General features: G+C 39.6%; 1 pseudogene; it reads right to left on the reverse strand.

Annotated features, from left to right (window-relative positions):
* Nucleotides 1-8,010: 8,010 nt before the first annotated feature.
* Nucleotides 8,011-8,533, reverse strand: LOC103741040 (annotated as a pseudogene).
* Between the last annotated feature and the right edge of the window lie 9,381 nt (nt 8,534-17,914).

The following is a 17,914-nucleotide window of genomic DNA, read 5'->3' on the forward strand; positions in this document are numbered from 1 at the left end:
ATAGCCTAGATTAGTCTGAAATTCTAATCCTATTGTATCATCCTCCAGAGTGATGGGATGACACTGATGGATTGAATTCCATCTTCTTGAAGTATGGACTTTGGATATGTGCCAAGAATAGGGCACAGGTATTACCTATTTTAATCCCTGATCCAAAATATAAAATCAGGAAATTAATTATCCTTTTACTTTTCTGGTCCTCCTTCAAAGGCAACAGGATGCTAAACTTTAAAAGGATTACTTTCAGTCTTTGTCTCCTTTGTAGTACATAGTTCAATGTTGCGTGCTTTTAAACTTCACATAAATGGAGTAAGTCTTGTTTTGTTTTATATTAAGGGTTCTTCATGACTCTGACATTCCCCGTTTGTCTTTTTATGAGCAATTCAAAGATTTCTCTGGTAGTACCTGTCTTTCCTCTCTTCTTCACTGGTATACCTAGCACTATCTTCAAAAACTCACAGTGTCACACTGGCTGTGGTGGTGGACAAACCTTGAATCCCAGTGCTCCGGAGGTAGAGGCAGGCAGATCTTTCTATCTCTGTGAGATCAAGGCCTGGTCTACATGGAAAGCTCCAGGCCAGCTGGGGCTACAGGGAAACCCTGTTTCAAAAAAGAAAATCCCAAACCAAGTCAAAACAAAACAAAACCTGGCTGTGTCTCCTCAGTGCACTATCTTTACTGTCTAGTATGAAGAGAGCCTTGGTCAGGTGGAGCAGAGAAGGTAGATTCCCCATCAGAAATGCTGACATGTTTTCAAACTGCCCAAGTTTTCAATATATACATGAGTTTGTATACTTGTATAAAAGTGCATGTATCAGCCAGGCGTGGTGGCACACTCCTTTAATCCCAGTACTTGGGAGGCAGAGGCAGGTGGATCTCTGTGAGTTCAAGGCCAGCCTGGTCTACATAGTGAGTTCCAGGACAGCTGGGGCTACAGGGAGACCCTGTCTCAAAAAGATTAAAAAAAAGTGCATGTATCAATGTATGTATATGCATACATCTATGAGGTATGGCATGATATATGGGCTTCTGTATATGTCATGGAAATTGAGGTAGGGATCTTATTGCTTGTATCATATATATCATGAGAAATATGAGGAAGAGAAATAAAGGATGGAATATTTGCTCACTCAGGTTTTGAGTGACACAGGGAAGCAATTGTACATTTCAAAGGAAAACTCCCATCTCCACGGGTTCATCTTAAAACAATTTCTAACTCATGCTGCCATTGCACAGGGGAATAATAAAATCTGAACTTGGACTTGTGCATATGTGTATGTGTGTGTGCACATACACTGAAGACTGAACACCAGGATCTTCTGCTCATTGAACCTATGCTGGTCTTGGTCTTATTCCTGATTTTGTTCAGAATTCTGGGAGTATAAGCCATCCTCATCACAGTCCGTTTTTGTTGGAGGGAGTGGAGGATTGCTGACTTGCTCATTCCTGTTCTCTCTAAAATCTGAAAAGGCTCTAAGTCTAGCTAACGTCTTTAGTTGCCCCAGCTGGTTCGATTTTATGGATCTGAAAACTGTGTGTAGAGGGGCATTCATGGCCTTTCCGTGACTAATGCTGCATTTCTAAGATGGGCAAAGCATGCAGATGTATGGACTATAATCATCTGGTGAAGTCAGCCTTGGTTGATAAATTCATGGAGGGCCGAGTGCAAAAAAACAATATACACGAGAAGCAAGCATTTCAAAAGTGCTTGATATTTTATTCCACACTTGCCTAACTCTGACAAATAATTTGTTTATGAATTATGACATTGTCAGAAAACTCAAAACAATAAAATGCTTTCAGAACACAGAATATAATAGAGTTGGTATTAGATGAAGCCGAGAATTAAAATACTTTTCATTTATGTTGGTATGCTCTTAGCACCATGAAAGGCAGATTAGAAAGGGTTGAAAAGTTGGAAATAAGATTAATATATGTTACGCATGTCTTTTCTAGCTAATGGGCTGGAATTTTGACAAAGATTTAAGGCTATCAAGCAGGTATTAGATCTGTTATGCTCTTCCCTCTCAAGAGAAGAACCCAGGAAAGTGTCCATTTCCAGTGGAGGCAGGGCAAGTAGGGAATAGTGTTTATGGATTACTGGACTGTATCTTCTCTCAAGGGATCTTATCCAAAGAAATATCCCTGTACCTGGCAGGCCTAGGATCAGAAAGCCAGCGATCTCAATTATAACATCTCAGGTTGATAGACCTTTGGGATGTTGTATGGGTCTCTGCAAGAGAGTCCACACATGAGCAGCTCAGGCCTGGCAGGAGTGACCATGGCAACAAGGCTATTACCTGAGGGGAAGATCATCTGCACAACTCTGCCAGACTGAGTCATCCTGGTTGTCCACTTGGCTTCCTTCTCCTCCTTGTTTTTTTGCTCCAAATTTTTCATCCAAAACACAGTAATACTCTCTCAAGTATGACACATCTAAAGCTCTCAGCATTTAATAATCAAGAGCCCTGCATATGGGGGAAGGTCACCAAATACCTGTATAAATAGTTGGAAAAGTACCCCAACATGGTACATCTTCCACCTCTGACTTCTTTCTGTTGCTTTCTCAATGCTTTGGATGATACTGTCATTTGAACACTGCTCCACTGTCCCCTCCCCTGCCCTTCCCTCCTTTCTCTCTCTGAAGTTGACAAAGTCACAATTCACTGTAATCATTATGTCATTGAATGACCATGATTTCCTCTCAACTTATTTGCCTCCCAACCATGTCAAAAAGCTTTGTAATTAAGAAACTAAAATAGTAAACACACCTGAATCTTGGTATGAAAGCACAGCATGGATTCATCTTAATCACCACCTTGATGAAAATCTAGAATCACCTGGGAAATGGGCCTCTGTGCACCTCTATGAAGGATTACCTAAGATAGATTGACCTCTGGGTATGTCTTTGGGGGATTACCATATTTTAAAAATTGTAGTGGAAGATCCTAACCATAATGCTGGCACCAGCCTTTAGGCGCAACCCTGGATTTTATGAATGGAGAAAGGGAGCTGAGCAACAGCATGTGTTCATCTCTGTGTCTCCCAAACGTGGATGCAATGTGACCAGCTGCTTCATGTTCCTGCTGCCTTGACTTCCCCACCATGATGGACTCCACCATGAACTGTGAGCCCCTTTCTCCTTAAGTTGCTTTTGTCAGACTATTGTAGTACAACAACAGAAGGAGAAACTAAGCAACCAAAGGGAAAAAAGCTCACATCTCGTCCTTCCTTAGCGAACAAGGTAACACTTGTTCTTGGGACATAAGCAAACACTATCTTCTCAGGAGGATTTCTGAGCACAGACTTAGGTCCTTCAAGCAATCAGGTGGAAGGGTCACTGGGCAAGCTTAAATTGAGCTCCCTGCACATATTGTTTTACTTGTAAAATTAAGAACATAAAAATATATTTACCAATTAAATAGGCAGTGATTGAATGAACAAAATACTCTGAAAATGTGATTGTATAAGATGGAATGCTTAGTGAAAAATTTTATGCGACCTAAGGCTGTTGTTATTTGGCTAAAATATAATAAGAAATAAAAACGACTTTAATAGACACATAGACTGAGCTTAACTCCCCGAGAAGCATCAGACCTGAGATTTATTTTAATGAAATAAGAATGTTGGCAAATGGCAAAATACCTTTTCATTTGATAGGTATTTGAGGATTTTAATGACATTAAATGTGTTTGAGAACCCTTTTACTTATTAAATGGTCCTTCATCTAATGGCATCTGAAAACCCCAATAATAAATGTAGTTCAAATGTTTGGTCTGCAAGTAAAATGAATTTGCAAAGGTTTAAGCCTATGATATCTTTAGTAGCTACATAGGAAATGGGCATTTTTGTTGATTCCCTGAGACTCCTGCAGTCCCTCTCAGGTGTTCTCTACCTCAGATCATGTTTATGTCCTAACTCAAAATAGTAAAAGGGACAGTAATGAAGTAACTTCAATTGTTCATGTGACTATTATCATCACTATTACCAGGTCAGCTTATACCTGTACCAAAGGCTGTCTTTATTAAAGGTGTAAGTGAATTGTGAAGAAGTTTGAAGACACTGAGTCTTATTAGTTTAATAAAAGAGAATTCCTTGTCATGATAACTATTCATAAAATTACAGTAATATGAGTGGTTCCACATGCCCTGAGAGACAGGACTCGGGCTGACAGATGCGTCTGTAAGTCTGCGCAGCAGCTGCTCTCTCTTTGCAGGCCACATCTTCTTCCTTTTGTGCTGTCTTTGCTTTTCTTCCTCTATCTCCTCTCCTCTGCTGTATCTCTCCTCTCCCCTTTCTCTATTTCTCTTTCTACTTCTGTTCCCCTTCCTTCTGGTCTTCGCCATCCATAAACATGGCTTACCCTTCCAGATCACAGTTCATCAATGTGGGAAATCGAGAAAAGAATTTTAGCTGAAGCTTGAAGCAGAAACCATGGAGGCGTGCTGCTTGCTGGATCCTCTTTGGCTTGCTCCACAGCCTCATGCTTACCTAGCTTTCCTATAGAGCCAAGTACCTAGGGATGGTGCTGCCCACAGTGGTGGGCCATCCTTCGTCAGTTATCAGAACACTCCACCACAGACATACCACAGGTCAATCTGATCTGGGCAATCAGTAATTTAGATGCCCTACTCAGATGACTCTAGCCTAGGTCAAGTTGACAGTTAAAGCTAACTAGGGCACATATGTGGCAGACAGAGGTGTTCGGAGATTTCAGATATTTTTGAATTTTGAAATATTTTCAAATATATAATATCTGTTAGTGATTAGATTCAACTCTAAATGCAATGTTCATTTGTCTGTCATAGTTATGCACATAACTTGTACCAAATTTGATACAATAATTCTAGGGTACTTGTGCTCTAAATTATTTATTTATTTATTTATATTTTATGTAAATGAGTATTTTTGTCTGTATGTATATAAGTGCACAACCACATGTGTACAATGCCTGTGGAGGCCAGAAGTGGGTTTCAGAAACCCTATAACTGGAGATACAGATGGTTGTTAACTACCATATGGGTGCTGGGAGCTCAATCTGGATCCAGCAAATACTCTTAATCACTGAGCCATCTCTCCAGCCCCAGTGTACTTGTGTTTTACATGAGATCAATCATAGAATTTTTCACCAATAGCATCACATCCTATCAACACTCAACAGGTTTTGAGGTTTGGAGCATTTTGGATTACAAATTCTCAAACTGTGTGTGTGTGTGTGTGTGTGTGTGTGTGTGTGGTGTATTCACATATGCATGTACGAATATTCAAATTATTGTATTTCAAGTTTCTTGATTAAGCAATAATACACCTTGATCTAATTTTTCCATAAGACACCACTGTTTTCAATCTAATAAAACTAAATAAAAAGCTTTCTTATTTGTATAACACTGTCTGAATTGAGAAGTTCAGAAATAATATTCCAGATAGTTACTTATTATCTGTTTCTTTATAAACAAGGCAATGTAAGCCTTGCCTTGAGTTCATCTTCAAGGTGATTTCTGGGGACAATGAGAGAATTGAGCACGTAATGCTGCACATAAGGAAAACTTAAGTTAAATGCCATGAAGGATGGTGGAGGCAACAGCAGTTCATGGGCTCAGGCCATAGCGGTTCACTGTGGTCAAGTCAAGGTGGTACGCTGTGCTCAGTACACTTCTGCTGTGACCGCTGGGAGTCTGCGTTTTGCACAATCCTTTCTTAGTTTACAGAGTAGGCACGCAGACTGACTGAGGTCATACCGCTCTCTGTTAGCTTTACTCAGTTCCAGAAAAGACATAATTACGAGCCATTGTACTTTACATGTTTGCAATAAACTTTATACATGAACCAGAGTGAGTGAGGGAAGACTTCATTTCTGACACGTCTCAAAGCAGTTCATTTGGATGTTTCTAGGAAATAAGTGATGACTCACAATCATTTTCACTGCCTTAGCATACTGCTCACTTCTGAGATTCTCCAGGGAATGTGGCTGAGTGCACTGTTTTACTTAGAACGAAGCAATCCATCCTATCTTTCTTTCTGCCACAATTTGTTTCAAATGTATTAGTCAATGATTGTACAAGTTGAGTGATGTAACGTACACTCTGTGTGCATTGCACAGACTTAAAGCAAGCACTACCAGCCTACCTGACATTTGCCTTCAGAAATCCACTAAATCATAAGGATTTCCATTTGAATTATGTAAGGCATCCGTTCCTTTCCATTTCCAGGACTTCAGTCCAGCTCCTTCCTAATGGCCTCGGTGTCGCACATCTCATTCTTACCCTCCAGGCTATCCTCCCAGACACTTCCTTGCTTCTTGCTTCTCTTTTAGGAAAGACTAGTAACATTTCTGTTCATCTGTATTGAGTTTAAAATGGTTTGGGATGTTCACCTTATTTAGCTAACATGAATCATAGGTTTTATTTTTCTCTTCTTAAAGAAGTCAGGATCATACTCATTCCCGTAGTTACTTTCAAGTTGTCCTTCATGTTGCAGGACAGTCTGGTTTCTCTAATTTTCTGGATTGTATAATCACTTATGACCCATTTCAGGTCATACATCCTGACTACTACTTTCCTAAATATTTCATGTAAAGGGATTGGGAGTATAGCCTGCAGGGAATCGCTTACATTTTTTTTCTATTTTTATTTTTTATTAAATTATTATGCACTTCAAACAAAACATCTTAATCATCTTATACCCCCACCACCATCCATGCCCTCCCATAGACATCCACTGGGTTTCATATATTCTGTCATATATAATAAGGCCTATTGAGTCAAGTTTGTGCACCCACATCTCCCTCCCATCTCACTTTCTGCTTCCTGGTCTACCATGATATGGCTTAGCTACTTGGCCATGGGATGCTTCACCACAACAGGCTGAATCTTTTGAAACCAGGGACCAAAATAAATCATCCCCTCTTAAAGTTGTCAATGGCAGGTAATCTGGTAATAGTGATGGAAAAATAGCTAATATGCCCAGTTAAGGAATGCATTCCTATGATCAGCTTAATGACCTGATTTGAAAGGGAAAGATGGCAGGCACATTTAAGGGAAAGCATAGCTGAAGTTGTTGGAGACCATGTTGAAAGGCTGAGGTGGTGCCAGTCATGCTCCTAAGCATCCTTAGTTCATATCATCAAGCTTTAGCTGAAAAAAAATGATAAGGTTGCCTGAAGATGCATTGATAACAGAGTATCATAGTGCCCTGCTCCATTTAACAGTTAACAATGATATATTTGTTATAATTATGCACTAATATTAATAGACTAGCTAAAGCACATATTGTATTCAGTCTTAGAGCCTTTACTAATTAATGTCAGTGTTTGTTATGGTCTGTGAAGGTTTTAGGGTCAACCCCTAGATATCACATTCTATTTAATCATCATGTCTCAGGCCATTCTAGAGTTTGATAGTTTCTCAGACTTCTTTTTAAATTTTATTTTATTTATTTATTTATTTCTGTTCCAAAATATATTTACATTAAATAAAATATGCATTTCAGTGAGATCTACAGTGAATGACTATGCATTCTGGGAAGCTTCACATCTGGACAGGGCCAACAGTGTGGAAGAAGCTAAGAGGATGTGCATCCAATCACAGTTCACAGAGGGTTTCCTATTGCAATCTGCCAGTCACACGGAACGTGTCAGTACATCACCTGTGTAGCACACAGATATTGTTGGGGAAAAAGGAAGTAAGTGCTAGCCTCAATGACGAGTTCATTACAACTTTAGAGAAATTTACCGACAGCCTAGACAGCAGAGTTTCGAGTAAACATGTTAAGGGAAGCAGACAACTCTTTCAAGGCCCAGACATACTTTCTTGCTGTATTGTGTTGCGTTCACCACCTACAGTGGGCAGCCAAAAGAATGATATTCTTCAGGACAACATGGTCACAGGACTGGGACAATCCCAAAGGGCTGACAAGGAGTGTGAGGATGGGGAGGAGGACTACCTTGTGCTGTTTCACATCAGACACAACTGTGACACAGTCCACAGGCCTGTGATCACCTGTCTCCTCTTATCATCTGGCATAGCGTTTGATGTAGTCCTCCACTTTGTTCTGGAAGTCCTCCTTTTCTCACAGATGACGTTCTGCAGCCTCAATAGTTAGTGGATCATCAAAATTCAGAAGGTCAGTAAATAGTTTAATCCCCAAACAACATCCTTTAATGTTCTAGTGGGAGTCCAGCCAGTGCCATCGATTGAATGTTCTCTTAGTAAACTTAGACATATTTCTCCTGCTTCTGTGATGTTGGGGGTGCCAGATTTTAGTCAAGGATTTCACCTTGGGAGGCACCATGTTGTAAGCATCAGGAACTTCAGTTTCAAACTGAAATTATCCATCTTGGTAGTAACCCTCATCTGGGCTTACAGTTAGCTGAAAACAGTGAAGCTTGTTTGGATCAGGAAAATGTACTTTACAAGTACCTTTAGTAAGTAACTTGTCTCTCACAGAGACCCTCCGAGTAGTCAGATGCGGAAGCTGATGTCCGGGAGCCTTTAAGACCGTCAACCCGCTTCAGTTTGCTTGCCAGCGTTAGCATTACTGCCACCTTTCCTCTGGGCACCCCGAGTCAGGCGAGGCGGGACCGGCACCCAACACCATGCCTGGCTGGCGGCAGTGGCGGCTGCGAAAGACCCAGCCCTCACAGCCTCACTGGCGGCCTTGTTTATTTTTATTTTTATTTTATGTGTGTGAATGTTTTGCCTACATGTAAATGCATGCAATGCCTGTGGAGGCTAGAAGAGGGTGTCCCATCCCCAGAACTACAGTTGTGGATGGTGGTTATTTGCCATATGTGTACTGGGAACTGAACCCCAGTCCTCTGCAAGAGCAGCCAGTGCTCCGGGCCTGGTTTCACAGACTTTTGTCTTTGACGACTTAGGTAGTCTTGAGGAACACAGATCAGGTATTTTGTTGTCTAGCTCTCAGTTTGGATTTGTTTCCTCTCATCATAGGAGTGTGGCTTTTGGAACTGAGGAGATGTCTCAGCCGTTAAGAGCACTGACTGCTTTTGCAGGGGACCCAGGTTCAATTCCAGGTTCAGTGGCTACCAAGTGTCCATCTGTAGCTCCAGTTCCGGGGGATCCAATGCCCTCTTCTGATCTCCCTGGGCATTGCCCAACACAGGTACACTTACATACAGGCAATACACTCATACACATAAAATAAAAATAATAAATAAAATACATATTAAGCCCGGGTTTGATTCCCACCACCCACATGGCAGCTACAAACCGTCCTTAACTCCAGTTCCAGGGGAGTCTGACACTCTCTTCTGACCTCTGTGGCATTGCACAGCATGGGTGCACTCACATACATGCAGGCAATACACTCATACACATAAAATAAAAATAATAAATAAGATATTTTTAAAAATACATATTAAGAAAAGAGTGTGGCTGTCAGTGTTTGAAGGACCACAGAGGTGTCATTCTGAGTTCATCAGAACAAGGATGTGCACTATCAACATGATGCAATTATTCTAGTGGTGTGAAGTATGTCCTCCTGGATTTTCACTTGTATTTCATGATGCCTGATGATCTTTCTTCTTGTACTGGTTTTCTCAATGCCTAATTTGTTGTGATACTTCTACTCTTTCACTCATTTTAAAATTCAGCATCATTTGCCTTTTTATTATGGTAAGCACATTGTTTTATTCAAGCCTTTGCTAGGAATGAAATTCAAATATTTTCTCCAAGTATATACCTGGCTTTTACATTTTCTTAGCAATCACATTTGATAAGACTCATTTTGATGTTGACATATTCTAAGTTGTTTTTTTTCTTTGATGGCTAGTATTTTTTTTTTACCTTTTCTAAATAAAATTTGCCTACTCCAAGATACGCAGAGACATTTTGTTGTCATTTTATAAATAAGCCTTTAACTTACATCCAAATAAATCTTTCAAATATATGCAATGAACCATGAGTCAGTATTTAAATATTCATATTGATAATGTTTTGGGAATTGTTTGTTGAAAAGATTTACACATGGAATTGCATTCCTATTGTTTTAAAAACTTGGCCTGTATTTATATGCATTTATATTTGTATTCTTTGTTGCTCTACTGAATCTACTTGTCCTCATGAAATACCACAGTCTCAGTTATTTATGCATTGTTATACTCATCAAAATCATCTAGTATGTAAGTTCAGCAATGCTTTTTAAAAAGTATTCTGGCCTTGTTTGGTGGTATACACCTTTAATCCCAGCATTTAGGGGGCAGAGGCAGGCAAACCTCTGTGAGATCAAGACCAGCCTGGTCTGCATAGCAAGTTCCAGGCCAGCCAGGGCTTGAAGGAGACCCTGTCTTAAAAACAACAACAACCAAAAACTATTCTGGCTACTTAGGTATTCTTCATTTCTGTGTGAATTTCGTATTGAGTGTACCAGTTTCTACTGAAAAGATTTTTGGGATATTGACTAGGATAACATTTAAATATCAATTTGTGGGATATGATAATCTTTGAATTATTGAGCTTACCAATTTGTTGATCTGGTATGTTTTATTTTGTTCATTGTTTTAAGTTTTCTATGAGAAGTTCTTACATGTGTCTTGCGTTTTTGTAGATAATGCATCGTTTCAGAGGCTGTTTCCTTGTAACTGTTTCACATTATATATTCCAAGTTAGGTTCCTAGACTATGGCAATTTTGTCCTCTTTCTCCCCCCAAAATCTGGTTTCTAAAATTCTGAGATATAAAGTGTATGTCATCACAACTACCTGTAATTCATTCTCAACAATTACTTTGAATTTGTAAAATTAAAATTTTAGAGTGATTTTGTATATTATTTAAAGTTTTCAATGTATTGTAATATTATCTATGAATTAAAAACTCTGAACACTATTCTTTTATTTTCCTTGCATATTTTATTTCTTTTATTTTTCTTATTTCCTTGGGTACGATCTCAAGTAAAATATTGAACATAAGTGATGAAAAATATTGTTTCATTTCTAATCTTAGGGAGAAAATAATCAGTGTACAGCCATTAAGTCAGAAGAAGGACTAAGTTCAAGAAATTAATCCTATATCATGGTGATTATAGTTAAAACATACTGAATACTTGAAACTTGTTAAAAGATTTGATATTAAGACTTAACCACAAAATTTTAATATGAAGTAATGCATATGCAAAACTTGTTTGACATAGTCAGTTCCACAGTGTCTATATGTCTTTATTTATTTTGTGTTACTCAAATAAAACATCGAAAGCTTGGTAACTTGTGTCCAAATGAGATATATTTAGGTGGCTGGGAGCCTTAACAGTATGTTGCAGGCATCCTAATGAGAGCACTCTGGCTGTCACAACACAGCAGAGAAATGGGAAGAAGAGACCATGTGCACAAGAGGGACATGTGGGGTGGTCATGTCCTCAGTGGATATGACCTAATGTTATCAGCTGAGAATAACTCTGGAGCTTGAACCAGAGGTCAGCACATGGACCAATCTCTGGAGCCACCTTTCTACCATGTGGTTCAAAATTATACAAACTGAGGATTCTGAAGTTCCAGTGATAGCTACAGTGACATCTCACCAACAGGGTGTTAATATTTTGTGAGTTTTGAGTTTGGAGAGAGGTCCCCTGTATAGATCTCAATGGTATGCTCATTTCCTCCAATCCCCAAATGTTTCAGAGATGCCCCCCAAGGCAGAACCTTAGACACATATGGGGGGTACAAAAGCGAGTATTGGGAAGGTGGTCTCATAGACTACAACACCAAATGTGGTCTGCAGAAGACTCTGATAGGCAAATTTGCCAGTACAAGTTCAGCACCTACGTAACTATAGCACAGCTGAGTTCACAAGTTCAGAGAATGAAGCCCAACCCTGCATCCACCCGGCAGGCAGAGTGCACTTTTAGAACAGAAAGAGTTTAATCCAACGCATGTTTTGTTCCCTGTGTTTCCCTTTAGACTTTTTAATTGTATGCTTAATAGTATTTCTGCTTTATCTTACATTTTATGAACATCTTTAAATTTTTGTTTCTAATTCCTCTTCCCTCAGTCATCTAATTTCCTTTGTACATTTTTTTATTTGGAAGCATTCTGTTCCTTTCTTTTTTCCTTTTGCCGCTTATATCTCCCCTTTGTATCTTTTTATTACACACTCAGTAGCATTTTTATTTCATCCTATTATTTTTGAAAACGGTTTTTAAAAAAATTTAAAAAATTTTTTTAGAAGCATTACATTACAGCTTTAACATACTCAATAACAATTTGCAGAGCAAAGATACATCTCTTCCAAAAGTGGCTATAAAATTTTAGGTTCACTATTGAATTAATACAGTTATACAATATTGAACTCAGTATAAGCCCTGTAAGAAATAACGTTGAATGAGTTTTTAACCTTCAAAAAACGTCTCCATTTCATTGTAAAATACACTGCTTCTTACAGAAATAACGTTGAATGAGTTTTCAACCTTCAAAAAACGTCTCCATTTCATTGTAAAATACACTGCTTCTTACAGACATCGGTTGCACTTGAATCTTCAGCAGCTGTGTATGTCTATAAAGTCATCAGGTAGATTTCAGTGGTAATGTTTATCACCACTACTAATTAGCATGATGTAAATGTCCATGCTTCCTCCTCAAATATAATACTTTTTAAAAAAAAATTTGTTTTTTTTGTGTGTGTGCGTGTGTGTACCACACAGAACATCCCAAACCATTTCATTCAACTATACACCCACTTTCCAGATAGCACCTTCTCATAGCCTAGGCACCCTCCCTTAGCCTCCCTCACCCCACTAGAGCCCTTATACTCTGATATCCCTGCTACTGTCTGCTGTGTTGTCGGCACCCCAGCCATTCCCCACTACTTGCCCATCTGGTGAATTTAATCAGCCTATCTAGAGGCCTTTGTTTTAGGAAGGTCAGCTACGTTTTAAAAATAACAACAACAACAAAAATCAATATCTGGTGTGGTGGCACATGCCTTTAATCCAGGACTTAGGAGGCAGAGGAAGGAGAATCTCTGTGAGATTGAGACCCAGCCTGTTCAGCAAAGTGAGTTCCAGGCCAGCTGGGGCCAGAGGGAGACCCTGTCTTTAAAAAAGTGCTTTTATTCCTTCTTACATAGATCTAATTTTATTTATGTACTTTTCCGTACTAGGTAATCTTTTCTTTATTGCTTACTTTGCATCCATCAGAGTTCTCTAGAGGAACAGAACCTATGAAGTGAAACTTATTAAGAACAAGGATTTATTAGATCTGCTTACTCTATATGGACTCTATATGGACTGGGCAGTCCAGCAATGGACTTCTGTGTGTTTGAGAGGCTGAGAACCCAGTAGCTGCTTGCTGCACAGGGCTGGATATCTCAGCAATCCAATCTAGCCCTGAAGGGCTGGAGGATACCTGGAGAGCTGCTAGTCTTTAGTCCATGATGGAAGGCTGAAGAAACTGGTTCCAGTACCAGTGAAAAATGGCACCAGCTGGAGCAGCAACAGGATAGACACACTTGCTGTGGGATGTGGAGCTGGGCAGCAGCAGAAGCACTGCTTTGAGTTCACAGTTTTTTATTTTTAGCTGCTGCAGGAAGGTGCTGTCAGCTCTGCAGGAAGGTCTGCACCCCTAGTTAATCCTTCCTTGAAACGATCCCACAGACCCACCCAGAGCAGTGCCTCATAGTTGATTCCAGGTTCAATAAAATTGACAATTTAAATTAACCACAGCAAATTCCTCCCTTGTTAGATTGACAGCCAAACACATCCTATAATGACAGAAAGCACAAATATGTCCTCTCTCTCTCTCTCTCTCTCTCTCTCTCTCTCTCATACACACACATTATATATATACATATATATGTATATGTAAAACATATTCTTTAAAATAGGACAGAGACATTCATGATAGTTTCAACCCTCATTTAAGTAACTTGTAACACGGCCCAAGCTGGTATTTATTACTACCTTTCTCTACTACCCATTCTATATTTCCTCCACCCTCAGCATGCATCTCAGTAGGTCTAGGATCTTTACCTGGAAGGTGGCTCACACACTTATTCCTGAAGGATCTGGGTCATTTATCATCCTGCCTGGATTGGGTTGTTGTAGTTTCTCATTGATATTATTCACAGGATAAGATAATGGTAAAAGACACCCTCATGGATCTCCTGCAGCACAGATATATTCTCCCTTACCGTCATCATGGTGGAGCAGTTTTATTTTCCCCTTGTAGTCTTGATCAGTCACCATTGCTAACACTGTGACTCCTTTTTTGGCCTGTTGGCTCAGTGTCATGAGGAACCTGAAATAGTAACCAGGGAAAACTTTTAGCTACCAGTTCAATTGAATGTTTGTTTTGCCTTCTGGCAGAAGTGTGGCAGCTCCCCTTTGGAACCGTAACTTCTAGGATAATAGAGAATTAGGTCATGGGAACAGGAAGAAAAATTTTGACAGTGGATCACTAGTGGTGATGGTGAGTTATGCCATTCCTGTATCTACCCCTTGATTCCTAAACCCATGAATTCTGGCTGTGGGATGCTACCATATATTGGATGTTCATTCAGAACACATAGAAGCTTTCTGAAGAACCAAGCCCTCAAGGCAATTACTACCCAGCTGGTGCTGTAACTGTGCCTATAGAAGTCATTCCACAACTCTGTCATGCCAGATGCTTCATGAAGACCAGTGAATTCCATGGGTATAAGGTCACTGCTGCACTTTTTTGGCTGTTAAGCGAGTTCCTTGATCAGAAATGATTCTGTATGGAAATCCATGATGGTGGATAAAGCATTCATTAAGTTTATGGATATCAATTTGGGCAGAAGAAGCATTATAAAATCCATATACAGAATAAGTATCCATTCTAGTAAGGACAAAGCACTTCCCTTTGACAATGGAAGTGGTCCAATGTGGTCAACTTGCTTCCAGGTCACTGGATGGTCACCTTGGGGGATGGTGCCGTATCAGGGTATGCTGGATAGCTTTGGTTGTCAACTTGACACACCTGGGTAGAGGGACTCTCAGTTGGGAAATTTCCTCAATTGGACTGGCCTGTTGCCATATCTGTGGGGTATTTTCTTGAGTTTTGAGTGAAGTAGGAGGGCCCAGCCCACTCTGGGTGGTGCCACTCTTAGGAAGGTTTTTTTGTATTGTTTAAGAAGGCAGGCTGAACATAGTCCAGAGGAGCAATCCAGGAAGAAGCATTCTTCCATGGCCTGTGCTCCAGTTCCTGCCTCCAGGCTCCTGCCCTGAGTTTCTACCTTGGGCTCCCTGATGAACTGTGACCTGGGCGATGTAAGACAAATAAACCCTTTCCTCCCCAAGTTGTTATTGGTCAGTGTGTTTTGTCACAGCAAATGAAGGTAGACTAGAACAGAGGGGCTCAGTGTTGGTTTCTGCTGTTGGCAGATTTGGCACTCAGCAGCTGTTGCCACATAAGCCTTGGTGAGTAGAAGTCCATGTTGTTGAGTCCATGTATAACCTCCATCTCTGACATTATGGCCACTTTGTTTATGCACCCATTAGGTAATGACAGGGATGGCCAGCGAAAGAAGATGTTTGCTAATCAGAGAACAGGTCACCCTATCTACCTGATTATTGAAGTCATCCAACCCTGAGGACACTTTTTGATGAACATTTACATGGGACACATGTATCTTCATATCCTTTCACTCATTTAAAGAGATCTATACACATGCCTTGTCACCAAGTTTCCAGTTATTTTCCTTCCAAGTCCATTACTATTCAAGCTATTGACTATAGCCCATGAATCAGTATATAATCATGTATCTGGTCACTTTTTCTTCTAACAATAATGCACAACCATGCGCATTGTCTGAAGTGAATATTTCCTTTGCTTCTACTTGCTGCCCATTACTGCAAGTGTGCTCATGTTGCCTTTGGCAATTTAATGCTGCCACTGTGTTCTTGCTGCTCCAAGATCCAATTAGACTTATTGTATTCACATTTTCCTTTTGAGAAGCTGCGGTTCCCCCTGGAAGATCTGGAATACTGGCACAAGCAATAACAGCGCCGGTAAAGCTGTGGCCCAAACGCAACTTTGCTTCTTATAGTACTAATTAATGAAATGCTCCCATCTTCTGGATCCTCCCATTGTGGAGTGTTAGGGTTACATAGAAAATCCACTTCAGCATTCAAATTTCTCTGAATCTTTGAATCTTTTCAATAACATTAAGCCAAAAATTATCAGACATCTGTAGCTCATTCACAGTAGGCCATCTTTTGACCCACTTTTAAAAATGTGGATCATTTTTTAATTTGTTGTTTGAGAATTTTATGCATATATACAATTTATTTTGATCATAACCATCTCTGGTTCTTGTCCTTTGAACTCATCTAAGACCTGCTTAAAGCAGAGGGTAAAGAACTTTTAAAATGTCTACTTAACATTTTACTTGCCATAGTTTTACATTAACACAAATAACATAGTACAGGTCACAAGATATCACTCACCTATTCACTTGGCACTGCCACGCTGCTGTACTGTGAAGGAACTTCTCAAGATCATGAAATAAACATGGACATATTTTATTAGCTAACAAATTTTATTTGTATTTAGCTCAGTTTTCAACTTTTACCTTTTATGTCTTGCAGAATCCAACTTAAATTATACATTGCGTTTAAGTCAGTTATTTTCTAAATGATTTAAAAATCCTAACCCTTCTGCTCACAAACTGTCACTATACCACATTATTATATAACCCATCTTTATTTTAACTGTGCAAGTTGCATTAGATTCAGAAGATCTGCTCTACTGACCCACACTGATAAATCCAATTGAATCTAATTTTATGATTCTTCCACCATTACTCTTTTTCTTTTTAATTTTTGCAAAAACTTTACTGAGAATTTCATACATGTATATAAGGTGTTTTGATAAAATCCATGCCAACTCCTCCTGTCCAACATTCCCCCCTCTGAAGAGGTAACCCTAAAATCTCTTAAGGATTAGGTACAAGCTCCCAAATACTTTTGACATTTTTGGCCTTTGGAAAAAGGTATGTTGCTAATAGGCCCATGGAAATTTGGACTTTTAGCCAAGAAACTGACTACTTTTCTTTGGGGTCTTTTTACCATAACTGCCTAGCCAATTCCTACCTCCTATTCTTATCACACCATCCTTTGAAGGGGTTACCCAAATGGCCAATAGGGAATAGGGATGCCGACTGCCCTGGCTTCTTCCATGCTGAACAGGGATGTAGGGTGAGGCAATTGGAGTACCCCTTCAGTGGGTCTATCTAAATGAATCCCAAATTGCATAACTCTCATCTCTAAGGGGAGAAGAAAGTCCTTGAATCATGAATGGGAGATGTGAAGAAGTAAAGGCAAGAATAATTAGCATTACAAGTTCTAGACTGGGAACTAGAAAAAAGTCAGAACAGGGCAATTTTCTAATGTTCATATGAAAGTCCATTAGAGTTTCTTGACAAGGGCTTCCAAAAGAATCCCTCTATTGGGTTCTTCCTCATTTTCTTTTGTCTTCTAATGCTGGACTAGTTGGCTGGGAAGAGTGACTGTATACTCAGGTGAGGGTCCAGTGACCCTGCTTGGGACTCCTTTAATGAATGAGCACAACTGTCAGCAAGCCCAATTGTGACCATGTTTAGCGATCAGGCTCAGCTGAAGTCATGATGATGGTAGTTATTTCATGCAGAAGGGACTGCCTTGTAGCATCTTCTTATTAAAAGTCCCTGGAATTTAAAAGGATTTGGTGCTAGGAGCCACATATGAGGGAGAACATATGTCGTTTGTTTTCTGAGTCTGTGTTACTTCACTTAGTATAACAGTTTCTAGATCCATCCATTTACCTGCAAATTTCATTATCTCATCTTTCTTTACTGCAGAATAGAACTCCATTGTGTAAATATACCACATTTTAGTTAACCACTCATCAGTTGAGGGGCACTTAGATTGCTTCCATCTCTTAGCTATTGTGAAAAGAGCAACAACAAACA

This window comes from Nannospalax galili, unplaced genomic scaffold (assembly GCF_000622305.1).
Source record: "Nannospalax galili isolate Female #2095 unplaced genomic scaffold, S.galili_v1.0 scaffold1920, whole genome shotgun sequence".
NCBI lineage: Eukaryota > Metazoa > Chordata > Mammalia > Rodentia > Spalacidae > Nannospalax > Nannospalax galili.